Source organism: Prionailurus bengalensis, chromosome C2, assembly GCF_016509475.1.
Source record: "Prionailurus bengalensis isolate Pbe53 chromosome C2, Fcat_Pben_1.1_paternal_pri, whole genome shotgun sequence".
NCBI lineage: Eukaryota > Metazoa > Chordata > Mammalia > Carnivora > Felidae > Prionailurus > Prionailurus bengalensis.
This window is the reverse complement of record NC_057350.1, coordinates 109,816,930-109,843,711: the sequence shown is the minus strand read 5'-3', so window position 1 is coordinate 109,843,711 and position 26,782 is coordinate 109,816,930. Positions and strand designations below refer to the sequence as shown.

Here is a 26,782-nt window from a genome sequence, read left to right as displayed (position 1 = left end):
AGCTTCATTGCAATAGACTTCTCTTCACTTAGCTTTTGTCCTGAATAGTCATTACATTCATACTGGTTCACTGCATCTAAAATACCATTTTATCCAGCATCTTTAAGTTATTTCAGCCAGAGGGTTAGTAAACTATATTACTAGGAACAGAATTCAATCTTGGGAATGCACGTTTAAAGCCACAGAGGCTTGCAGTTTGAAAGCCAAATCAGGATCTGATCTAGCCCAAAAATGTATTAGTTCAGTGCCTGTCACTTTGTAATAACTGTTGATATTTTAAAACTTCCTATATGCCAGGTATTGTGGTAAATATTTTGTAAATATTATTTTATTTAATCCTTACAATGATCCTAAGGGCTAGGGATTCTTATTATCCCCATTTTACAGAAACTCAGAGATGTTAAGTAATTACCTAAGGTCCACAGCTATCTAGGGACAACACTAGAATTTACACTTGAAAAAATCTAACTCCACAGAACGCACTTTTGTTTTAAAGGTTGCACTCTTAAGATCCATGTAATTTGCTTCTCAATAAATAACGTAAGAGAAGGAAAGAGGGGAAGACTAGGAGAGATAGCATGCACTACTAGATATGATAGAGTCCTAATGAAATCCAGACTCAGCCACTTATAAGCCTTTCCACTTCCCTGTGCTCAGGTCAGGGTTGGCATATTTCCATCATTTTTTATATATTTCTGCATTTTATTTATTTTTTTTTAACGTTTATTTATTCCCGAGACAGAGAGACAGAGCATGAACAGGGGAGGGGCAGAGAGAGAGGGAGACACAGAATCTGAAACAGGCTCCAGGCTCTGAGCTGTCAGCACAGAGCCCGACGCGGGGCTTGAACTCACGGACCATGAGATCATGACCTGAGCCGAAGTCGGACGCTTAACCGATCGAGCCACCCAGGCGCCCCTATTTCTGCATTTTAAAAAAGTGGGCACAAAGGGCTGATTAGAAATGAAGACTGCATTGATAAAACAACACCCAAAGGAATGACTGGTAATTAGATTTCAACTCTCAGTGGCCATTAATCTTGCAATCTAGCCCAATATTAACACCTCTGATTACATTTGAAGACTTTTCCTGGTGAAAACTCTAACAGCAGATTTTTTTTTTATTCTACAATTCTAATTTTATCCACTATGTGTAGGTCTAACATCCAAAAAACCTTGATTCAGACTAATAGTCTCTAAACCAGAAATTTCCAAACTTTTTAAATATTGAAAATGGACTTCAGAATAGTTCTGCTCCCCATTCCTTCATATATAAGGATGTCCAATATCTAATTTCAGAAAAGGCATTCCCAGAGAAGGGCAGATCTCCCAGTTCTCCTGAGTTCATCTTACCCTCTTCTTGTGTCCACTTACCCACCCAATAATGAAAGAAGGGAGCTTAGTGATCACAGGGAATGTGTTGGGATTCTCATCTTCGCCTGCTGCGTTCCCTACCCCTTCCACTCAGCAATGATTGTAGCTCCAACAGGAGATCTACTTCAACTGGTCAATTAAAGCTCCAGTCAACATCACCTCTCACTCCCAACGAAACAGCAGGGTAAGCAGGGAAGTTGCTCCCCTTCTTGTGCCCAAAAATAGGAGTCAAGGAGGCTTTAAGGTGCAAAAGGTTGTAACTGTTCGCAATTTATGAATCAAGTAACTCAAGAGTATGTTCTGAGCCATACTATAGGCCCTACAGTTACTGAGGGGATGGAGAGATGCCTAAACATAACACCAGTCATTAAGAAACTAACAATCTAAGGGCACCTGGCTGGCTCAGTTGGTAAGCATGCAACTCTTGATCTTGGGGTCGTGAGTTCAAGCCTCATGTGGACAGCACACATTACTTAAAAATTAAATTAAAATTAAAAAAAGAAAAGAAACTGACAATCCAGATGGGAAAACAGGGCATACCTAGAAAGAGGAAAGACTGATAAAAAACCTACCCTGGAAAGGGCAGGATATATGAAAGATGGCAAATGAAGCATACTGTAGGAGTCCAAAAAAGGAAACCAAGTCAGTCAGGAAAGAGTGCCTTGGAGGGTGGGATAGTAGAGACAGATCTCAAAGGATCAGTAGGTTTAAAAGAGGGAAGAAGAGGGTGCCTGGCTGGCTCCGTTGGTAGAATATGTGTCTCCTGATTTGGCGGTCTTGAGTTCCAGCCCCACATTGGGCGTAGCGCTTACTTTAAAAAAAAAAAAAAAAAAAAAAACTTTAAAAAATAATAGTGAAAGAGGGTTAGGTGAGAGGGACATCTTAGGAGAAAGGAATGGTATATGCCCAAAATACTGCTCTCAGTTATCAAGGTAAAAATTACTCACATACATTATTAGTATGCTGTTTAATGTAATGTGATACAACAAAGAACATATAAAGAAATTGATAAAAATAACATTTCACCAAGAATGGTTTAAACATAAATTATTCAGAATCTAAGTCTTGAGAAAGACCTCTCTTTAGAAGGATAATAGCAATAATAAAACATTTTTATAAAGATTTTAGCCTAATGGATGCCTGGGTGGATCAGTTAGTTAAGCATCTGCCTTTGGCTCAGGTCATGATCTCACCCTTCAGGAGTTCAAGCCCCACGTCAGGCTCTGTGCTGACAGCTCGGAGCATAGAGCCTGTTTCAGATTCTGTGTGTGTGTCTCTCTCTCTGCTCCTCCCCTGCTCATTCTCTCTCTCTCTCTCTCTCTCTCTCTCTCTCTCTCAAAAATAAACATTAAAAAAACATTAAAAGGGAGGCTTTTAACCATCTGGGTGGCTCAGATGGTTAAGCATCCAACTTCAGCTAGGGTCATGATCTCGCGGTTCTTAAGTTTGAGCCCCACGGCAAGCTCTATGCTGACAGCTTAGAGCCTGGAGTCTGCTTCAGATACTATGTCTCCCTCTCTCTCAGCCTCTTCCCTGCTCATGCGCGCTCTCTCTCTCTCTCTCTCTCAAAAATAAAATAAACATTAAATTATTTTTAATTAAAAAAAAAGATTTTAGCCGAAGATAATAGTAATAAAGTTAAAGTTTAGTTTATCTAAAGCCAGCAGAGAAATGATCAACAGAGAGTCCCTGCTATATGCAGATATAGGGATATCAGAAATTGGTCCTCAAAGCAATAGTTACAAAAGTAAATGGGATATTAAACCTGGATTGGTCATAAGAATTCTCAAGCTCAAGAGAGCATAAATACAATCTAGTCAAATATGTTTAAGTTGTGGAAACTCAGCTTCGTTTTTCATGTGCTAAAATTTTAATTCTTTTGGGGGGAGGTACGGCGTGTGGGTGGCTAAGCTGGTTAAGCGTCTGACTCTTGATTTTGGCTCAGGTTATGATCTCAGTTCATAAGTTGAGTTCATAAGTTTCATGATCTCAGTTCATGAAAACGAGCCTGCTGACAGCCTGAAGCCTGCCTTGGATTCTCTCTCTCCTTCTCCCTCTGCCCCTGCCCTGCTCATGCTCTTGCTGTCTCTCTCTCAAAATAGACTTAAAAAATAAAATAAAAAAGCAAAGCAATACCATGGGGCAAAGTCAGTCTTTTCAACAAATTGTGCTAGAAAAGCTGGACATTCACATGTAAAGAAAGGGAACCCAGACACAGACTTTACGTCCTTCACAAAAATTAACTTAAAATGAATCACAGATCTAAATGTAAAATGCAAAACTCTAAAACTCCTAGAAGATAACACAGGAGAAAATTCAGATGACCTTGAGTGTGCCACTGACATTTTAGATACAACGCCAAAAGCACTGCCCATGAAGGAATCAAGTGATAAGCTGGATTTCATTAAAATTAAGGGGCGCCTGGGTGGCTCAGTTGGTTAAGCGTCCGACTTCGGCTCAGGTCACCATCTCACGGTCCATGAGTTCGAGACCCGCGTCGGCCTCTGGGCTGATGGCTCAGAGCCTGGAGCCTGCTTCCGATTCTGTGTCTCCCTCTCTCTCTGCCCCTCCCCCGTTCATGCTCTGTCTCTCTCTGTCTCAAAAATAAATAAAACGTTAAAAAAATTTTTTTTTAATTAAAAACTTCTGCTCTGTGAAACACAGTGACAAGAGAATGAGAAGACAAGTCACAGACTGGGAGAAAATCTTTGTAAAAGGCACAACTGAAAAAGGACTGTTATCCAAAATATACAAAGAACTCCAAACACAGTAAGAAAATAATCCAATTAAAAATGAGCCAAAAATCTTCAGAGGCACCTCACCAAAGAAGATATACAGATGATAAATAGGCATATGAAAAGATGTCATTCATCATATATCACCAAGAAATAAAAATTAAAACAATGACGAGGGGCACCTGGGTGGCTCAGTCTGTTAAGGATCCAATTTAACCAGATTTTGACACAGGTCATGATCCGACAGGTTCATGAGATTGAGCACTGTGTTGGGCTCTTTGCTGACAGTGTGGTGCCTGCATGGGATTGGGATTGTCTCCGTCACTCTCTCTCTACCTCGCCCCTGCTCGTTCTCTCTCCCAAAATAAATAAATAAACTTAAAAAAATAAATAAAACAATGATGAGATACCACTACACACCTGTTAGAGGAGCCAAAATCCAGAACACTGACAACACCAAATGCTGGCAAGGATGTGGAGCATGAAACGTTCATTCACTGTTGGTGGAAATGTAATAGGGTAGAGCCACTTGGGAACAGTTTTGGTGGTTTCTTACAAAACTAAGTATAATCTTACCATACAATTTTGCAATCATGTTCCTTGGTATTTACCTGAAAGAATTAAAAACTTATGTTCACAGAGGCACCTGGGCGTCTCAGTCTTTTAAGCATCCAGCTGTTGGTTTCAGCTCAGGTCGTGATCTCACAGTTCATGGCTTGGAGCCCCACGATGGGCACTATGCTAACAGTGTAGAGCCTGCTTGGGATTCTCGCTCTCTCCCCCTAACTAATTCGTGCTCTCAAAATAAATAAACTTAAAAAAATTTTTTTTAATAAAAACTTATGTTCACAGAAAAACCTGCACATAGATGTTCACAGCTGCTGTATTCATAATTGTCAAAACTTGGAAGCAACCACGATGTCCTTCAGTAAGCGAATGGATAAAGAAACTGTGATACATTCAGACAATGGAATATTATCTAGTGCTAAAAAAACATGCTGTCAAGCCATGAAAGAAAAAAAAAAAGCATGGAGGAAACCTAAATGCATACTACTGAGCCAATCTGAAAAGGCTACATATTATAGGATTTCAACCATATGACATTCTGAAAAAGTCAAAACTATGGAGACAGTGAAAACATCAGTGGTTGCCAGAAGTTAAAGAGTGAGGGAGAGATAAACAGGCACAAAACAGGATTTTTACAATAGTGAAAAGTCTCTGTACAAATCCATAATGATGGGTACAGGTCATTACACATTTGTCCAAACCCACAGAATGTACAACACCGAGTGAACAGTAAGGTAAATCACGTACTTTAGGTGATAATGATGTGTCAGTGTAGGTCTCATCAATCGTAATCAATGTAACCACTCTGGTGGGGAATGTTGATCATGGTAATGTTGATAATGTGGACAGGCAACGCACACGTGGAGGCAGGAAATATATGAGAAATCTCTGTACCTTCCCTCAGTTTTGCTGTGAACTAGAACTGCTCTAGAGAAATAAAAGTTTTTTGGGGTGCCTGGGTGGCTCAGTCGGTTAAGTGTCTGACTTTGGCTCAGAGGGTCATGATCTTGCGGCTCCTGGGTTCGAGCCCCGCTTCCGGCTCTGTGTTGACAACTCAGAGCCTGGGGCCTATTTCAGATTCCGTGTCTCTCTCTCTCTCACTCTCCGCCGCTGCCCCCCCCCCCCCCCCGCCTGCACTCTGTCTCTCTCTCTCAAAAATAAACAAACATTAAAAAAAAGAAAAAAGAAAAGTGTTTTAACAGAGAATTAAGAAGCTCTATATGTTGATACAGAATGATAAAACACATGGTTATAAGAAAAAAAATGCAAAATCACGTGGCTGGTGCACTACCACTTTATTTTTAAAAGGAGGGAAAAAGCATCCATATGTATTTGCATGTACAGTCCCCCCCTTATCCACACAAGATAGGTTCCAAAACCCCCAGTGGATGCCTAAAATGGTTGATAGTACCGAGCTTTATACGAACTACGTTTTTTTCCCTACACGTACCTATGATGAAGCTTAATTTATAAATCAGGCACGGTAAGCGATTAACAACTACTAAAGTGTACCAATTATGACAGTGTACTGTAAGGAAAGTTATGTATGTAATAAATGTGGTCTCTCTCGCTCTCAAAACACCCTGTACCTACTCACCCTTCTTGCAATGGCGTGAGATGTCAAAACGCCCGCGAAACGAGAGGAAGCGAGGTGAATGACGTAGGCAGCGTGACGTAGTGTTAGGCTGCTACTGACCCTCTGATGATTCGTCAGGAGGATCTTTTGTTCCCAGTTACTGAAACTGCGGAAAGCGAAACCGCAGACAAGGTGGGGACTATTATATATATTGTATACATAATTACACATGTGTGTTGTTCTGAAAAAAATACACAAGAAATGAATGATACTGTTGGTCTATTAGAGATATAACTGGATGACTGAGGGACAGAGGTAAGAGAGGATTTTCACTAAATGCCCTTTTAAGTCTTTTAAATTGTTAAGCATGAGAATCTATGACCTATTCAGCTATTCTTTTCCAGCAAATAAATACACAGCAATAAGAAGAATTTTGTAGACAGATGTACACTTTTTTATTTATTTCACCAAAATGGGATGAGAAACTTAAGAATGTGTTGAGAACTGGTCCTGACTTCAGTTTTTGCTTTTGACTGAAACTTGGACACTAAATAACAGATTTCACATTTCTCTCTTTTGATGAGTGAAAAAAGAAGTTTGTAAACAGTTTGTGTTCACTCTCTTCTAAGACTGTATTTTAATGACTTACCCAGTAAACAGAAAAATACTTCCAATTCGCGACTCATTTAAAACAAAACAAAACAAAACAAAACACTATGGTTCAGAATAAAACACTTGTATACAAGCTTTTTTTTTTTTTTTTTTTTTTTCAATTTGAGAAGAAAAGATTCCTCTGACAATCACATTCAGACACTGCTCAGGAAAATAAAAGAATAATCACGTTACAGATTTCTCTATGGGGGAAAGTAATGGGCGGGGGACTTTCTAGCCTTTGCTCCATAAACACACTGCCAGCCTTTAGAGAGGTTCAGCTGCGCAGGAGTGGGAAAGTGTGATTTCCACTGGCCCATGGAGTCTGGCTGCAACCAAGAGGTGATGTTTTATGAAAGAAAGAAAACAAATCAAAAAACTTCCCCAGCCCTGTTATAGACATTCAGAAGAGTTTAAGGAAAACTGCTCTTACAAATTACTAAATGTGAGGGGTGCCTGGGTGGCTCAGTCAGTTAAGTGTCTGACTCTTGATCTCAGCTCAGGTCTTGATCTCAGGGTTGTGAGTTCAAGCCCCATCTCTTAACAAAAACAAAACAAAACAAAAAACTAAATGTGAAAACACAATTACTAAATGTAAACTTTGGTGAGAGTTAAAAAGCTAGTAAGAGAGAATACAAATCAAAACCCCAAAGAGGTATCACCTCACACCTGTCAGAATGGCGAAAATCAAAAACATAAGAAACAACAAATATTGGTGAGGATGTGGAGAAAAAGGAATCCTTGTGCACTGTTGGTGAGAATGCACACTGGTGCAGCCACTGTGGAAAACAGATGGAGGTTCCTCAAAAAATTACAAAGAGAATTACCCTATGATCCGGTAATTCCACTACTGGGTATTTACCCAAAGAATATGAAAATACTAATTAAAAGACATATATGCACCCCTATGTTTAGCACATTATTTACAATAGCCAAGATATGGAAGCAACCCAAGTGTCCACCCATAGATGAATGGATAAAGAAGAGGCGCTATAGATAGAGAATAGAATAATATTCCGCCATAATAAAGAATGAAATCTTGCCATTTGCAACAACATGGATGGACCTAGAGGGTAAAATGCTAAGTGAAAAAAGTCAAAGAAACCCAAATACCATATGATCCCACTCATGTGTAGAATTTAAGAAACAAAACAAATGAACAAAGAAAAATGACAAACTAAAAAATAGTCTCTGAAGTGTAGAGAACTGATGGTTACCATAGGAGAGGCGGGATGGGGGATGGATGAAATAGGTGAAGGAGAGTAAGAGGACACTTACCGTGATGAGCACTGAGTAATGTATAGAATTGTTGAATAACTACGTTATACACCTGAAACTAATATGACTCTATACATTAATTATATTGGAATTACTTCCCAGTCTCCTACTTTTACCACTTAGGAGTCAGGATGTGATTACTTATTCAGTTCTTTATTATTCAAACCCAAGCCTTCTTTTTATTTTTTACTTTAATTTTATGTATTGAATTTAAGCTTCAAAATTCAAAAGGCACAAAAGGGTATAAAATGAATAGTTTACCTCGTATCTGTCTCTCAGCAACCAACATTATTAGTTTCTTGTATATTCTTTCAGATATATTCTATATGCATACAAGGAAACCTTACCTTTTTTTTTTCCTCAACCTTCCCTTTTCTTCTCTTTTACACAAATGGCTACATGGAACCATGTCTTTAAATTGAAATAAAACTCAAAAAATCTTTACATAATCTTAACTCCTTATATGAACACATTACTCCTGTCTATAAAGAAATGTCTTTTAAAAAGACAAATTTCTTTTCAACATCTCCTATATCACTCCAAGTTAAGAGAGAGTTGTTTGGAAGAAAGAAAAAAAAACGGGTGAGATCTAAAAAACTAAACTGCATACAATTACACAACAAATCAACTCACTGAATTTCTGGTCCAGGATTCTGATTGATCCCTGAAAAAAACTATAGATCTTCAAAGTTCCCACCAAGGGTAGTTTTGCAGAGGCAACATTAACACTCCATGGAAACCTGTTCCGGGGTCCAAAGGCCCCTTCAGTGAAATTCAAGAGGGAGAGAAGAGGGAAGTAGGAAGCTAAATTCGAATGTTTGGTTCTTGTGGATTAGCAACAAGGAAGTGAAGGCAGATGAAAAGAAGCCAGGATTGCCTCAGATCAGTTAATCAGTAACACATATGCTAGCACTAGAGCCTTCTGCCTTTTAGCGGGAATTGATAATTCATGGGCACCTGAATGTCTAGACAATTGTGTAAGTCCCTTGTTAAGTTAAGAAGAACCAGCCACAAAGAGGCTGCTAGTAGGGTAAGCCACAGATACTCAAGAAGAGGGAAACCTTGGAACCTGCCGGGGTCCTTCCTGTGTAGTACCCAAAGCCAAGACTGATTTCCAAAGTGGAGTCCAGCATCCATTTTCTGAAACCCTCAAACTTCTCTTCCCTGCTAGAGTCAGACATAGGGAGTAAGAAGGGCCAGGAGAGAGGTGTGCTTTTAAAGCATGGTTTGCTACTAAGAACACTAGACCAAATGTCTGCCAGCAATGTCAAGGTTCAACGCAGCTCAGCTGTGTTAAGTGCAGACATTCGTAAGCTTCAGTTTCTGCGTGGGTAAACCAGCCCAGTCCAATCCAGTTTCAATTTCTCAACAACAAAGCAGAGCTGTTTTAGGGGCACCAAAACTCCAGCTTAAGTTTAGAAATTTTCAGCAACTGGACCACCTGGGTGGCTCACTTGGTTAAACAGCCACTCTTAATTTCAGTTCAGGTCATGATCTCACAGTTCATGAGATCAAGCCCCGTGTCAGGCTCTGCACTGACAGCCTGGAGCCTTCTTGAGTTTCTCTCTCTCCCTCTCTCTCTGCCCCTCCCCAACTTGCATACACACACCCTCCCTCTCTGTCTCTCAAAATAAATAATCTTTAAAAGAAAAAAAGAAATTTTCAGCAACTATCCAAGATAGTTATTATCCAAGTTAGCAATTATCCAAGATAATTCTGATCTCCAATTTGAAAAGCATTACAGGAAGATACCCACTGGTTCATTCCAGCAATGTCTCTCACTACTATTTCAAGAAAATAAGTGGGCAAGGGTTACAGAAGATAAAACTAATATTTAAGTCTTAGGATGCCAGAAAACACACATTAAAACCATGAGGGGTCCTCTTAGACCCGCTGCAATTTGACAACAATCCAGAAGTGATAAATAAGTGAGCCGCTTTGATGTAGAAAAGCCCCTGCAGAAGAGAACCTAAACACCACTCACTTCTAAACAAATAGCCAACACAGTTTACAAACAGTCTTGAGTGTTTTTCTGGAACCAGGGCTGAATTTATAACCTCCTAAACTCCACATAGGGAATGCAGCTTCTTCACTCACCAAACAGCTGATTAGAAACGTTTCTACCTGCCTGTACTTTGGACAGAAGAGTTTGAAAAGAAAACCAACCCAGTATTTTTCATAAACTTAGTCTTTGTTTCCCAAGTGGCAACATGATCTGATAGAACACATAGGCTGAAAGACCCAGGCTCAAATTCCAAGTCTGTTCCATGCTGGCTTAGATCTTGGGCAAGAAATGAACCTCTCTGAGCCTCATCAGGGACATGAGAGAATTCCTGCCTCCTGATTATTGTGGGCTTTAAAGAGACACACAGTGAATGTCGAGCCACGTGGTCAGAACACATTAGTATTCATTTTCTCCTTTTCTTGCAGAACACCTTCAAATTTTTACTAAATAACCAGAAAAACCGTTTCCCATTACATTAAATCATAATGATGCCAGAATTCCTCAGACTAAAATAGATAATAATTGAAGGCTCTTCTGCATATATGCAAACCATGTGTTCGTATGATATACACATGTGTATAACCAAATATATAATCAAAAGGTGCTCACTGTCAATTCTACTCAGTGAAATTAAATCACAGGACATTGCTGTTTATCATTTTATGTCTACAACTATAGTAACTTCAAGTCTAGAGCAAGGATTTCATATGTGCCTGACCTTGATTTCCTGGAAATAGCAGAATCATTAAAAATCAGAAACTGGGCATCTTCATCCCAATTCTGCCATTTATTAGCCATGTGACTTTAAGAAAATCATTTAGCAACCTTGGGCCCTGGTTTCCTGACTTACATAATGAACATGATAGATTCATCTCTTTCTGGTCTGTAATTTTATGACTAAAATGAGGCACAGGTGCTTAGCTTAGTGCATCCAAAATGCAGTCATTGAGAATGTTTTTAACTTTGCTATAAAAGTTCTCCTGGTTGTCCCCTCTGCACCCACCCTGTCCTCTTCTACTTTGAAGCACAGAAAACAGAGGCCCTGATGATAATAACACAAAGCTGTGTAAACTTCTTCATGGGCCCTTAAAACGCACTTCTAATTCGGTACACCCTACCACAGCAGTACTGAATTTCTCCTTAAACAAAAATGGTCACGGGTGTCAAAGAGATGTGAGTGAGTGTCCACTGAACTGTGTCTAAATGATTTTCCTTGTGAGGAAAGCCAGCCTGGAATAAGCCCCTACTAGTGAGAAGAGAAAACATGCTTCCCAGGCTGAGGAGGCATTGTTCAAAGTAATGAGTTCTGCACCACTTGGTCCACACTTCACAGCAGAGTCTGATTTTCATAGACAAAGAGCAATAACCAAATGGAGATGCTCTTCAGCAAGATTTTCTGAGCTGATTATTGTTATTAAACTCATGAGGTGGTGGGAAGAAAAAAAAGGAGACTACAGTCTCCCTAACCTGCTACATTCTCCAAAAGAGGAAGGTTTGTCAACCTTGGTCAGTATTATGCCAGGGGGTTGTCTGTCATAGCTATAATGGATTTCGAGTCTGAACTCACTACAAATGCCTAGAATTATTCCAGCTCAAAAGTCTAAATGTTTAAATGCTCTACTGTATTCCTTTTATCCTTCTATCATAATTTTATCTTTTTTTTTTTTTTTTGCCCAGAGAAATAACAGTCATGATCCTTGAAGCATGCAGACCAACACTATTCTTAGAAGGGAGCTGCAGGAGGTTTATTATGTCATGAAACATGGAGCCAGAACAAAGGACTACTGAATCACTCACCTTATCTTCATCTAAGAAACCTGAGAATTACAGGGTTTCCCTGTTCCTCTCAAACTCAGCACTGCACTTGTGAAGACAGCAAGTTGTAGGGCCCAGTCTATACTACAAAAATGTAAAAAAAAAAAAAAATAGATGCACACAATGCTTCTCACAATATACTTATCTAAAATACTCAGAAACAATGTTCAGGATTATTTTAAATCAAAGTTTAAACATTTGTTTCTGAATCTAGACGTATGATTGCTCAGCACTAAATCAACTGTTCTCCCTAAGAGTACTGTAAGTATTTACTCTGAAAACCTGAAACAGCATTAGAATTATTTCAGAACTCAACTCTGAGTTTATCGAAGGCAGGAATATAGATTGATTTATATGCCTTATATACAGTTTGCAATAAATATTTGTTGACTAAATGAATAAATCTCATTTAATCAAGAGTTTTCCCAGTATATTACATTAGGGCACCTTAACACAAAGCACCAATATTCTATTTTTATAATTCTATCCTTGTAATTATTTAGAAGACTGATTCTAAAAATAAGTTCAATTGATATTGATGATGTAAGAAAATGTATCAAACAGAAGCAGTAACTTTAACAGCTTTTACGCCGAATATGGTGCAGCAATAAATCTTGGCTCTGCCCATCAACCTTCCCTCCCTTTGTCTCCTTCCCAATGCCTGTCCCCAGCCTTCCCCCAAGCACTTGCAATCTCATTATCCCATGATCTGCTAAACTGCAGTTCACCTCCTGGAACCAGCAGAAACACATGTCACTGAGAATTACGGAACTGGAGCCAGTTACAAACCACCAAATAGGGTCACAAAGTATCTGAACCTGAAAATTAAGAGTGTTTCTATTTTTTTTAATTATGAGAAAAGGGGAAAAAACTTAATTGGACAGTTTTGAACATTTGAGCTAGATGGATTGCATAATGTCTAGGCATTTATAATGAATGGGATGGGAGAGATAACTTTAACAGCATGTTATTTGCTAATCAGCTGAAAAGTAATATTATGTTGACTTCATTTGCTGATGGTGGAAGGATATTGTCTGAAAACTTCTACCACTAATAAACATTTGCTACTCTTGAAGGCAAATTGTTTAAAAGTAGGGTACAGCAAGACCATACCCCTAGTTCTTCATCTAAAGTATTTTTATGCCACACTTTATTCAGAAAGAGTTACTCCATTTTTAACTTTTACTATTTTAATTTTAACCAATATTTATTTAATAACAACTAGACATATTAATCCTGCAGCTAGAAAAATGATCAACAAGATTCAGGTCCTTAAGATGTGTACCCTTGCCAAATGCTAACCTGTGTGTAAATAAATGGGATTTCCTAAAAGGGATAGAAGCTGTGGAGACTCACAATTTCAAGAAAAGGAAAAGGACATTCTTAATGGGAAGCTTGAGAAATCTGACTGGTTCCCAGTAAGGCTTCTTGAAACATTCCCTGCAGAAGATTAACCTCAGAAGTGAACAAAACTGAGGGGCAACTGGAAAAACAATCACCCCTTCTGGGAAAGCTTTTGTTTCTTTTCAGTGGCATTTTACTTCGGTCCATTTTGGAGCTCATCTCCTTCTCATAAACATGCCATAAGGAGGACACAGGTGCTCGGGTTTGCACACACTGCACTAACCACCTGCGCAAAGGAGGCCCAAGTCTGTAACCTTACTGCTCAAGAGCAAGGGTCTGAATGAATTTTTTAATGCCTCACCACCAAGGAAATATATTTTATTTAGTGGGGGTAACAGTTCAGTTACTGCCCCAATGATCAAAATGGTAATGCGAAACGGCGGGGAGGTGGGGGACAGTCTTCTATTTCAGTTTAGTTGGTTATTGTTTTAGTGCTGAACTGCTAGCGTAAAAATGAGATCATAAACTCATTCCGAGTTACAAACAAAGAAAAGGAAGAGGAGAGAGGGGGCCGCAGACGCCCAACAGGGGACTGGGCTTAAGGGGCGAGCCTGGTGGCATCTCGGACTCGCGGCGCCGTCGCCATGGGAACCCCGCGCAGGCGCAGAGAGCGACGCCGCGCAGCGGAGACTTGCCTCCACCTCCCCGCGCGGCGTCGCTCCGGTGCCCTCGTTTATTCCAGGAAAGGGTAATGGAGTAAATCCTCCTCGCGCTGAGTGTACCCGGCCTTCTCCGAAAGGGTCCTGAGTGGGGTCACCGAGCACAGGAAGAGTCGTGAGACTCCCCAAGACTAATGGACAGCGTACTTTTCCTTTCTGGGAAACGCGGACCTGCTTTCTCCGCGCTGTCGGGAGGTCAGAGTACGGTTCTGGGGACCCCGCGTGTGGGTGAAGCATCCTGCAGCAAAGCTTCGCCCTCCAACGGACGAAACCCCATCCACCGCCACGGGCGACTCGAGAAGTCATTTCTGGCGCGGGCACACGCACACCCACGTCTTATGAATCACGCCCCCCAACCAACCCCCTCCAGGACTAGCCGTGGTCCAGTTCGCGCTGGGGGGTTGGGGGATCCCCACGCACAATACTCACACAGTCCCTTAAAGAGCGCGTCCCGGCCGGGACTGGGAAGAGGAACTTGAGCCACCTGCTCATTTGCACACCTGGTCTGGTGTACCAGTCCTCGTTCTCTTTCCGCCTAGCTCCCCCGAAAGCACTGACCTGCTCAACTTTGAGTGTACGGCAGTTGAAGGATTCCTGGGAGTCCTTGGCACAGGAGCAACCTCCAAAGTGCTGGGGTGGTGAATTGTGGGCCCCTGTGACTTTCAACTCCAAAACCCCGTCGAGGGACGGAAAAGCCCCCCAGAAGCGCACTTCTCCCCACCAGCCAACAGAAAACCCTGAGACGCGCAGGGGAGAGCGGGGCGCCGCCGCCACAACCTGCTTTCTCATTCAAATCCTTACGCTAACACTGGAGCCCCCTCCCTCCCGGCCCCGCAGCTCCTGAGGAAATCAGGAACTGGAGCTGGAGAGAGCGGACTGGAGCTCCCACCTCCTCCAAGGGCCCCAGCCGGACGGGGGTAAGGGGTCGAGGGCTGGATCTGGACCGCCCCCCACCCCCGGGCGCATGCGCCCTTACGGGGCTCTCAGGGGGCAAGAGCCAGAAGCACTGGGAATAAAGTCTTTTTTTTTTTTTTTTACCCGTAGGTTTCAAAGTTTCCCAAACCCAGGGACACCTCCTGGATTCTCAGTTTGGGGCTGTGTTCCCAAGAGCCTCGGTGGTTGTAGGATAAAGGAGTTTGGAGAAACGAAGTTGGAAGCGAGGAAACAGAATGGGAACGGTTTGCAGCTTGCACCAAAGTAAAAAAGTGTCAGAACCACACCTTAAAAGAAAATCCCAAACCGCCCATCTTATGTCACCTTCTCTTACCATTCTAAGAAAATAGCATTTAGTATGCTGTTATAACCAAGGAAATCTGCCTTGAGTAAAGTGCAACTAAGACGGAGGAAGAGGGAGTGTAGGTAACCCTCTGCCTTTATTCCCTCCACCTCCCACCGTCAGTTCTTCCAGATGTTTCTCCTAAACGTTAACGGGACAGTTATTCAATCGATCAGTTTAGTGGCTGGCAGACTCCAGCGGCCACCCGGCAGTAAGAGCTTGGCCAGGGCGGAGGAAAGCTTGCACACAGTAGGTACTCAAATAGTGATGCAAATGATGAAATCCACTGAGTGCAAAGACAAGGTGATTGACTCGGTTGGTGCGGCTGCTGGAACGCTGACTACCGCTAGCCTCGGCAGTCACGGGGTGATCCGGTCTCAGGATTCCAGGATTTGCATTTATCAGCCTTCATTCAACCTGCCCTATTGTTAGTTCAAAGCCTGGCTGGGAGGGACTTCTAGACTCTGCTCCTCACTCACCTTCAGTTTAAAATTCTCCACCAATAAGAAGGTCCTAGAAAAGCTGGCAGCATAGGGTTGGCAGGGATTTTCTGGGCTTAGTGACAACATAAACTAAAGTCATTTTCTTTTTCATGCGTGAATTTGCTCAGGAAGTTACAACTGAGTGCTCGAGCTTGGAGAGAAGGGCCGGGCTGCCTGTCCGCTTTGACGGACAGTTAGCGTGGGGGTGGTAGCACCGTGACCTCTCAGTGCAAGATCTAGGGTTTCACCTTTTCATCCCACTTAGCCGATACCATAGAAACAACCCATTTGTATTATTCAATTCAACAGAGGCAATTACAATGTCACAGCAAAGCACCATGGGCATGAAGAAACTTTATCCTGAAAGCAATCTTGGACTCTCAAAAAAAAAAAAAAAAAAAAAAAAAAAGCCACCGGAATAGTCATTTGAATTTCTTCATGCCAGGCTACCAGGGAAAATGCAATTTGGAAAAACACATATAAGGTCGTTTGGCTCCAAAGAAAGAAACCTCCCAATTTTTTAAATATGTCCATACAAAAATCCTCAATTTATAAGAAATTAAACAGGTAAGGTAACTCTTCTAACCCCAAATTGCTTCTTGTTTTGCATGCAAACATGTGCTGTTTAGAGATTTGTTTTGCTGGTAATCTCCATGGTGAACAGGAAGTCCAAAAAGAGAGAATGAGAGACGCGCACACACACACCAAGACAACCCTTCACACAACCATGGAAGTTATCCACTCCAAACCTCCTGTGTTTGTCTTTCTCATACCTGAAAACCCACAGATGGGTGTTAAAATAAGCTCAGACACCAAGTTTCAAAACAAGCATTTGTTTGTGATGCAGTCTTTATTTTGAAAGTTTAATTTCCATAATTTCAAGAACTTCAAATTTCTTTATGCAATGTTTCAAACCTACTAAAATCAAGGCAAATACCCATATAATACTCCTGCTCCTTCACACCTTTTTTTAAAATAAAGCATTACAGATACAGCTAAAACCCCATTTCCTGGCCCTCCTCCCTCCCATTGTGTGAATCATACTTAATCATGGTCTTAAGTGTTTAGGACATATGGATATATCCATAAATCTTTTAATGTAGCTTTTCCCTGTGAGTCCTTTTTTTTTTTAACACCATTAATCAGAAAAATCACTAACTAAAACCAAGAAAATATTGTTACATTGCTAAGTGTTTAGAAGCCAGACAGAACTATTTTTCCCTGCTGGTGACAGGGGGAATGATAACAAAGGGATTAGACAGTGGGTAGTAAACAGCCTCTCTAGGTTACACAAACCCTTCCATGGTTACAGAATGGTCAATAGAAAAACAAAACAAATACTACCCCCTTCCTTCACTGGGTACAAGAGAATTGAGGGAAAAAATGGGATCTAGATTAACACTTCTTTGGGCAGGTAAAACAAAAGTCCTATCTAAGTAATACCTTTTTTGCATGGTCTCTTGGTCACCTAAACACTAATCTTTTAGTGTGGATTTACTCCTTTTCCAAATATAAGGGCTTCTGCTGGTAGTTCAATTCAAGGTTGAAATCAATCCCGCTGAAAAGTCCGGAGTTGAATATTCCTTGCTTCCCCATACACGGGGACCTCCATCTGTACTGCAAGTTCAGCCAAGCCCTTTACAGCAGTCCTTTGACTTAACCTCCTCTGTGCAGTAAAAGGGCTATGAAAGCACCGATTTTTCTTAAATGCCATTTACTGGTGAAAGACATCCTTCCCCACCCCCACTCTCCTCTGGCTTCCAGAGCGATGACTCTCATTAATTATACTGGCACAGCACTGTCTGGCCTCCCTTCTAAATAGCTGCCAGATTTCTACATATCACCTCTGCCTTGATACAGAATGTGCACTGACAACAGGATCACAGAAAATCCTGTAAAAGGTGCCTGATAGCTGGTAAGATGATTGATGTGCTTTGAGGTGGGCCTGCTGTGCTGTGCCGCGCATCATAAAGGGTTTCTTAGAAAACTGCACTCGGAATCTCTATGTTGGAAGTAGATATTTCTAGCTGTACAAAAAGGGTGGCTTTCAGTTGCAAAAATAGGCATATTTAAGATACTCGAATTTAATCAGCAATAATCTGCAAGTTATATCCATAAGGCAAGAAAGTGAAGGAGATGAATATTATCCCTATTTTAACCAATGAACCAAAAAGTCACAAGAATAACCAAAGAGTTTGACAATTACCAAGGAGGAGTTATATCTCTCCCAACACATTTCTTGAGTACTTGCCATGTACCAGGCACTGTGCTAGACGGTAATTCTTAGCTGGAATTCAGATAGTACTCCTAAAGTACAGATCAGTAGCTCTCCTAACGGCCCTACTTTTAAATACAAATAACAAAACCACAACTCAAAGTAGCTTGAGTAAAATAGCCAGTGTAGTGAGTCCCACCTTACAAAAGAGGCAAGGATAAAGGCTTCAGGAATCACTGGATCCAGGAAATCAAAATTCATCATTTCTTTCTCATATTCTCACTTTTGATCCTTCCTTTTCTCTCCCTGCTTTTCTCAATGTTTCTTTGTTTAATGTTTGTTTATTTTTGAGAGAGAGAGAGAGAGCACGAATGGGGAAGGGACAGAGAGAGAGGGAGACACAGAAGCTGAAGCAGGCTCCAGGCTCTGAACTGTCAGCACAGAGCCTGACGTGGGGCTCGAACTCACGAACCGTGAGATCATGACCTGAGGCAAAGTCGGATGCTTAACCGACTGACCCACCCAGGCACCCCTCAACGTTTCAACCTTACTCTTTCCTATTACATAGGAGCTTCCTCTATAGGCCAGTGGGTAGAGAAAGCATTACCAGAGACAGCTCCAGGTCTCAATCATCTCAGCTAGTGTTCCCAGAGTAAAGAGAGGATTTTTTTTTTTTTGCTTTTACTATCTGTAAATAAGACTGTAAGAAAGTGGGGTGCCTAGGTGGCTCAATCAGTTGAGTGTCTTTTCAGCTCAGGTCATGATCTCACGGATCGTGGGACAGGCTCTGCACTGTCAGCACAGGATTTTCCGTCTCCCTCTCTCTCTGCCCCTTCCTGTCGCACACACACTCTGTCAATTAAAAAAAAAGAAAGAAAGAAAAAAGAAAAGATTGTAGGCAAGGATCCTAACTGACCTGGTTCAGGTCACGTGTCCATCCATAGGTCAATTAATGTGGTCAACAACAAGTAGAGTGTATATATAGCCAGTCTCTGATTATATACCCACCCCTACAGCCAGGAGTTGGGGTACCTTGAGTAGCAGCCCCACCAGAACTATGTGGAGTCAGGAGGATTTGTCCCCCATAGGAAGGGGGCTGTTCTTTCCAAATGAGGGTAGGAATGGATTCTGACAGGTAAAAAGAGCAAGGGTCCCCTACTGTGTCACCTCCTGAATCTGCCACCAAAGATAGCCATAAACACCTTTGATAGATTCCTATGTGTATGACAGACATTAAAAAAAATGAGTAAAGAAACTTCCTGTGTCCATTAGGAAGAACTGAGGGGACGGGCAGTATAAATGCCACCAATCTTTCCTTCCCTAGCTACAGAAGCATATATCCCCACATGAAGCATATATCCCCACATGAAGCACATATCCCCAAATGAAGCATATATCCCCATATGAAGCATATACCCCCACATGAAGCATATATCCCCATTTGCTAAGCTGAAAAAGGAGAGAAAGGAACATAAATAAGCAAGATGGCTGACCTTGAGAAGAGTGGTTTTGTATTTGTGCTTTTCACTTTTTATCACAGAAATTGTCATACGTACACAAAAGTAGAATAGTACAATGAAGCCCTACATGTTGGTCACCCAACTCTCAACAGTTATTAATATTATGAAAATCTTTTATCTATTCAGGAATGTGACGGATTCACTGAATACTTAGTTTCATAAATTAACACATTTTTCCCTGTTGTGATCTTGGTTAATGGAAGGAATGCATGCCTACAAAATAACTATATTAAATAAGACTACTACACGTGAAGCTCTTAGCAAAATGCCTAGCACAAAATAACCTCTCAAAAATCTCAATTATTGGGGTGCCTGGGTGGCTTAGCTGGTTAAGCATCCAACTCTTGGTTTCTGCTCAGGTCATGATCTCATGGTTTGTGAGTTCAAGCCCCACGCTGGGCTCTGTTGCTGAAGGTGCAGAGCCTGCTTAGGACTCTCTCTCTCTGCCCTTCCCTTGCTCATGCTCTCTCTCTCTCAAAATAAATAAACAGTCTTTAAAAAAAAAGTCAATTTTTTAGGGGTGCCTGCCTGGCTCAGTTGATGGAGCATGTAACTTTTGATCTTGGGGTTGTGAGTTCGAGCCCCACGCTGGGGGTAAAGATTACTTAATAAATAAATAAATTACTGGTATTACTTGCAACCTATTTAAAGCTTTTAAACATTAGCAAAGTCTACACATTGAAATGTATTTGGGCTACAGAGGAAAACAAATTAAGGCTAAACTCCTTGACAATAGACAATAACATTTTTAAGTGATCCATTAAAAAAATTTTTTTTAATGTTTAATTTTGAGAGAAAGAGAGTGTATGTGAGTGAGCAGGGGAGGGGCAGAGAGAGAGGGAGACACAGAATCTGAAGCAGGCTCCAGGCTCTGAGGTGTCAGCGCAGAGCTGACATGGGGCTCGAATTCACAAGCAATGAAATCTTGAACTGAGCCGAAGTCAGACGTTTAACTGACTGACTCACCCAGGAGCCCTGTAAGTGCTCAATTTTTAAATGGGTGATTTGTAATTTTTATAGCACAAGCCTATGTAATTGTTTCCCCCTTTCTATATGAAAACATCAAAAATAGTACAAGCAGGGGCACCTGGCCGGCTCAATCAGTGGAGCATAGGGCTCTTGATCTCAGGGTTGTGGGTTCAAGCCCCACACTGGGTGTAGCAATTACTCAAAAACAAAAATCTTTTTAAAAGTATATTATAAGCAAATGGACTTTTCACCTTACAAATAGTAAGACACATGTTAAACTGTCAAGCTCAGGAAAGAGCTTGGACTAAAAATCGGAATTCTGAATTCCAGGTTCCCTACTTGAATACCTTGGCAAAATAATCCAGCCTTCAATGCTGGGTGAAGACAAAATAGCAGAATTGAGTCTGTCTAGGTTAAATCCATCAATTCAACTAAGATTTTCTTATACCTCAGTTATACTTCTTAAGAGACTCTCAGTTCCCAGCATAGAATGAATACTTTTTTTTAAGTGAATACTTTTTTTAGAAGTTCATTTATTTTTTTTAATAATCTCTACACCCAACATAGGGCTCAAACTCACAACCCCAAGATCAAGAGTCCCATGCTCTTCTGACTGAGCCAGCCAGGAGCCCCAGAAAGAGTACTTTTTAAAAGGCAGGAAGGATGCTAGTTAAAGTGAACTTACTCCATTTTCTGTTTTTCTCCAACTTACTTCACTGTTTTCTCCTGGTGGTTGGGGGGCAGGGAATAAAGTATTCTAGAGAATATTTGACAATAGTATCAGCGCCCCCTTGACTTCCTCCTAAGAGCTTCCCAGCCCAGCTCTGTGACTTTTGTTTCCAGAAAGACCTCCCACAGAGCCGGTATCCATAATTTTCAAGATAGTCAGTGTCTGCTGGGCAGGACAGACATAATTGAAGTACTTTCTTGGGCCCAGAAAATAATACTGAAACTCGGATATCACATATTTTCATTACGGAATATACTGGGTTTCCCCTCCCATACCACCATTAAAAATTCCTGTAGAATCCCATAATATAATAAAAAGAAAAATGCATCTTCACAATCTATTCAATTGCAGACCAGTCATCTAATACAGCAATCATTTTTATAGACATTGAACAAAAGTTTAGGCAAATGAGCAAATTGTAAGGCGAAGAGAAAATGAAGAGAACTGGTAAGCCAGAACGCAACTTCTAAAGCTTTCAAAGCTGAGGAGGAGGGAAGGCAATTTACACCATAAAGAAAATTCTCCTATTTCTATACTATTTGGAAACCTACTGGTGTATGACCTCTCTTATTATTAACACCTGTTTTTTTAACCAGACGACAAACATTTAGGTTTTTCCATACATAGTAAAAGGAAAAACTGCATTTTAAAAGCCATGTTAGTTTTTGTTTCATTTAAGTATTTGCACTAAATATGTATTTAGGGGGCTTGATTTGCCCAAAATAAGTATTGTTTTCAAATTTGACAGTTTTAAAATATTCTTTCAGACCACTGAAGGCAAATTAATCTTCACAATGTAGGATCATATGATGTATAGAGGAAAATTAGAATGGAAAAATAGATTCTGGTCAAGATGAGTAGGCAACAAAGAAACGGTTCACTTCATACTGTTTTGTTTTACGATTTTTTTTTTAAAGTAATCCCTACACCCAACATGGGGTTCAAACTCACAACACTGAGATCAAGAGTTGCATGCTCTGGGGTGCCTGGCTGGCTCAACCAGTTAAGTGTCCAACTTTTGATTTTAGCTCAGGTCATGATGTCACAGTTTGTGAGTCTGAGCCCTGCGTCAGGCTCTCTACTGTCAGCCCACTTTGGATCCTCTGTCCCCTCTCTCTCTGCCCCTCCCCACTGGTTCTCTTTCTCTCTCTCTCAAAAATAAATAAACTTTAAAAATAAATTAAAAAAGAGTCGCATGCTCTACTAAGTCAGCCAGGCACCCCAGTCTACTTCATTATTTCATTCCTTATTTAACAAATATTTGTAGAATTCCCAATGAGCAAGAAACTGGACTAAATGCTGTGGAGAAAGCAGAAATGCGCCACAGTTTAATAAGGTACGGTTTGAGTTGCAGGATCCATTCCACTTTGGAAGAGAGAGAAGACAGGTAATTATAATATAATGTCACAAGCACTAAAATAGATATGTGTTCAGTGTTGTGGAAGAACGGGAGAGGGCACTAATTACTCAATTTCATTGCTAAAGTATATATAAAGTATGTTTGGAAAACCAAAACAGGAAATAGAATCATCCCAATACATCAAGTTTAAAAACTCTGCTTGTGTCTCAATTACTTGTGGTCCTCACTTTAGTTATGGAAATTTATTCATCAGGCTTCTTCAAAAAAGTCCTAGAAAATGAGATCTGCATTTTTTTGCGCGTCAAAGCCAGTGCACATATTCAAATATTTACAACATGCAAAAAAATAACAAAACAACCCTTCTCTTTGCTATGTGCAATGCACTGTGATATATTTTACTCTGTCCTGTTTTTCTTAGTCCAACATGAGGCTTGAACGCAGGACTCCAAGATCAAGAGTTGCATGCTCTGCTACTGAGCCAGCCCTGCGCTCCTGCTCAGTTCTTTTGTTCTTTCTTTTTAGATTGCTGGAGGCAACTCATTAAATTGATTTCATATCTCACTAATAGATCATGGCCTACAGCTGAAAAACACTACTCCAATATGTTCTTTAAAAATGAAAAAGAGGGGCGCCTGGGTGGCCCAGTTGGTTAGGCAACCGACTTCAGCCAGGTCACGATCTCTCGGTCCGTGAGTTCGAGCCCCGCGTCAGGCTCTGGGCTGATGGCTCGGAGCCTGGAGCCTGTTTCCGATTCTGTGTCTCCCTCTCTCTCTGCCCCTCCCCCGTTCATGCTCTGTCTCTCTCTGTCCCGAAAAAATAAATAAATAAATGTTGAAAAAAATTTTTTTTAATGAAAAAGAGGGGCATCTGGGTGGCCCAGTTGGTTAGGCAACCGACTTCGGCTCAGGTCATGATCTCGCAGTTTGTGAGTTCGAGCCCGGCATCAAGCCCTTGTGCTGACAGCTCAGAGCCTGGAGCCTGCTTCAGATTCTGTCTCCCCCTCTCTCTACCCCTCCCCTGCTCACACTCTGTGTCTCTCTGTCTCTCAATAATAAATAAATGTTAAAAAAAATTTTTTTAGTAACAATGAAAAAGAGGAACACCTAGCTGGCTCAGTTGGTAGAGCATGCAACTCTTGATCTTGGGGTTGTGAGTTCAAGCCCCATGTTGGATGTAGAGATTACCTTTAAAACATCGTAAAAAAAAAAAAATCGTAAAAAAAAAAAAACAAACATGAAAAAGCATGGCAGTAGTGCTCAGAACAGAAGCAGTGTGGTCAGGAGGACCCCAAGTCACACTTTCTGCCCAGCAAATTAATAGATATCAAAGCCATATAGGAATAAGTCTCTGGGAGAAAAAAAAAAAAAAGGCCTGTGATTGCTCAACCCTTTAACCATGAACCCACATGAACAAAAAAGGCCCTCTAAAGTTGTCCAGTCCCCAAAGGGTGAATCCTCCCTAATGGAGGATCCTTTGAAGAGACTGTGGAGTATAAGGGCAATCTTCTGGAGAGCAGAACTGGAGCATCCAGATTGACTGACCAAGAAATTCACACACTGCAGGACTGAGAGTCATCATTTTCCCTGTCCAGCTGAGTAAGTAACATGCTATGATCTACTGACATCCCATTTTCCCTCCACATCCTACATTCCCTATGTATTGGGTGCATTGACATTTGGCCTTATACTTCCAGATCATGAGGAATTACTCTGGACCTGAACAAAAGGAATTCATATTACTCAGAGATCCTAAACTAGGGCATGGACTTGATTCCTAGATGAACACCATCTTTCCTGAAGAATACTAAACCCTAGAATCCTATCTCAATCCAATTGCACTTCATCAGAGTTTGCAAAACTTCAAAAAGCTAGAAGTTTGCAAAACTTCTAGCTAATTAATGGCATCTTCCCCTGTTTTCTATCATTTATACCATCTTTTTCTATTTCCTATTTGATATTTTAATGTAACTTGAATGGAAGTTAAATGAATGCACTCCATGGCCATCTTGAAATAAAAGTATAGTTGGTTCATTTTTAAAGCTTTTTTACTGTTTCATTTTTAAAGTTCTGTTCTTGATATTTTAAATAATTTTTAATTAATTTTTTAAAAAATAAGTTCTATGTCCAACATGGGACTTGAGCTCATGACCCTGAGATCAAGAGCCACATCCTTTATTGACTGAGCCCACCAAGTGCCCCTGTTCTTAATATTTTAATTTTTAGGGGAACCTGGATGGCTCAGTCACTTAAGCCTCTGATTCTTTTTTTTTTTTAATGTTTATTTATTTTTGAGACAGAGAGAGACACAGCATGAATGGGGGAGGGTCGGAGAGAGGGAGACACAGAATCTGAAACAGGCTCCAGGCTCTGAGCTGTCAGCACAGAGCCCAACGTGGGGCTCGAACTCATGGACCGCGAAATCATGACCTGAACCGAAGTCAGCCGCTTAACCAACTGAGCCACCCAGGCGCCCCAAGCCTCTGATTCTTGACTTTGACTCAGGTCGTTATCTTGTAGTTCTTGAGTTTCAGTCCAGAGTCGAGCTCTGCTCTGACAGGGATATGCCCCGATTCGAGAGACCCCCCAAAAACAAACCACCAGAGTCCAGAGTCAAAGCCAAGCGGCAAGGGTCGTTTATTGCAGGTTCGAACCCGGTCTTCCTCGCACTCGTTGCTGGTGACGCTAAGAGGCCCCGAGCAAGGATCTTACAGCTTCTTTTATAGACAGGCACAAACAAGTTAGGGATTTTTCGAGGTTACAGAGCTGTTATTGGTTGACATTTAAATTTGAACACTCAGCAGAACTTGATTGGTTCCCGCCTTTATTTCAAACCACTCAGCAGACCTTGATTGGTTCCCGCCTTTAGGTCAGACCACAACCGGGCATGCCCTGGCTGGTTTCGGGAATCGGGGGGGGGGGGGGGTCTTTTCTTTGCGGTTGTGAGTACACCTGGTAATTTTTCTCTTAGTCTCTCAACAGCATGGAGCCGGCCTGGGATTCTCACTCTCTCCCTCTCTCTCTGCCCCTCCCTTACTCTCTCTCTCTCTCTCAAAATGAATGAAACAAACTTAAAAAAATTAAAAGAATAAGAATAAAGTATACCTTAATTTTTAATCTTGCATTTTAAATTTTCTTCAGTCTTTTTTTTAAGACCCAATAGCTGAATATTAAAAAAAATTGTTTAACATTTATTCATTTTTTGAGACAGCGAGAGACAGAGTGCAAACAGGGGAGGGGCAGAGGGAGACGAATACACAGAATCTGAAACAGGCTCCGGCTCTGAGCTTTCAGCACAGAGTCCAATGCAGGGCTCAAACTCATGAACCGTGAGATCATGACCTGAGCCGAAGTTGGCCACCCAGCTGACCAAGCCACCCAGGAGTCCACAGTCTTTTTTAATGGTTATGTATTTTTGAGAGAGAGAGAGAGAGCATGAGCGGGGAGAGGCAAAAAGAGGGGGACAGAGGATCCAAAGCAGGCTCCATGCTGACAGCACAGAACCTGATGCAGGGCTCGAACTCAGGAACTGTGAGATCATGACCTGAGCCAAATTCATGATTAACCAAGTGAGCCACCCAGGTGCCCCTTTTCTTCAGTCTTTTTATAAATTTGCATTGCTTTCTTCCTGTGACTTGCCTTCAGTGAAAGAGTTGCATTGGTAATGGCGTTAGAGAAGCTCCAAACCCAGAGATTGAGGACACACTATCCCAAATGTGGCACCTTGGCGGAGTGAACATTTTAAGTTGAAGGAGTCAGAAAACAGCAGGAGCAGAAAGGTCATTCTGATCTCCCTCCCTTGCCCTTTTTCCCTGAAACTGCTCATAAAATCATCCTTATCATCATCAGAGAAGTGTCCTCCCAATAGCTGGAGGTCTGTTTCTCCTGTTACATAAAACTTATGTTGAATAAATTTGCATACCTTTCTCCTGTTAATCTGTCTTTGTCGGTTTAATTTTCAGACTCAGCCAGCGACTCAAAGAAGGTGGAGGAAAACTTTTTCCTCCCCTCACCACAAAGAAGAGCCTGAAAACCAGACCACCCCAGCTATCCCAGCAGCAAATGAGCTCCTTAGTGTATCTGCCATCCCTCTTAATGGTGGCTTAAGTAATAATCATTCGTTGGGGCCCTGAAATTCTGAAGTGCTGCTGTTTTTTGGTTTCTTGAATCA

General features: G+C 41.2%; 1 protein-coding gene and 1 long non-coding RNA gene across 7 annotated transcripts in view; one reads left to right on the top strand and one right to left on the bottom strand.

Moving 5' to 3' along the window:
- Window positions 1-14,868, bottom strand: part of PLCH1 (phospholipase C eta 1) — a 219,594-nt gene extending 204,726 nt beyond the window's left edge. For 4 of the 6 annotated variants that reach the window (XM_043595068.1, XM_043595069.1, XM_043595071.1 and 1 more), the window contains exon 1: window positions 14,622-14,865. The gene's annotated coding sequence lies outside the window, so the exon portion shown is untranslated. Of the gene's footprint in view, window positions 1-14,621 lie in introns of all 6 variants that reach the window. The other 2 variants (XM_043595074.1, XM_043595073.1) reach the window with 1 other exon arrangement.
- A 244-nt stretch (window positions 14,869-15,112) lies between these two features.
- Window positions 15,113-16,413, top strand: LOC122492397. Its single transcript, XR_006299607.1, has 2 exons — window positions 15,113-15,418; window positions 16,131-16,413. It is a non-coding gene; the product is annotated as an uncharacterized LOC122492397 (long non-coding RNA).
- Window positions 16,414-26,782: the final 10,369 nt, after the last annotated feature.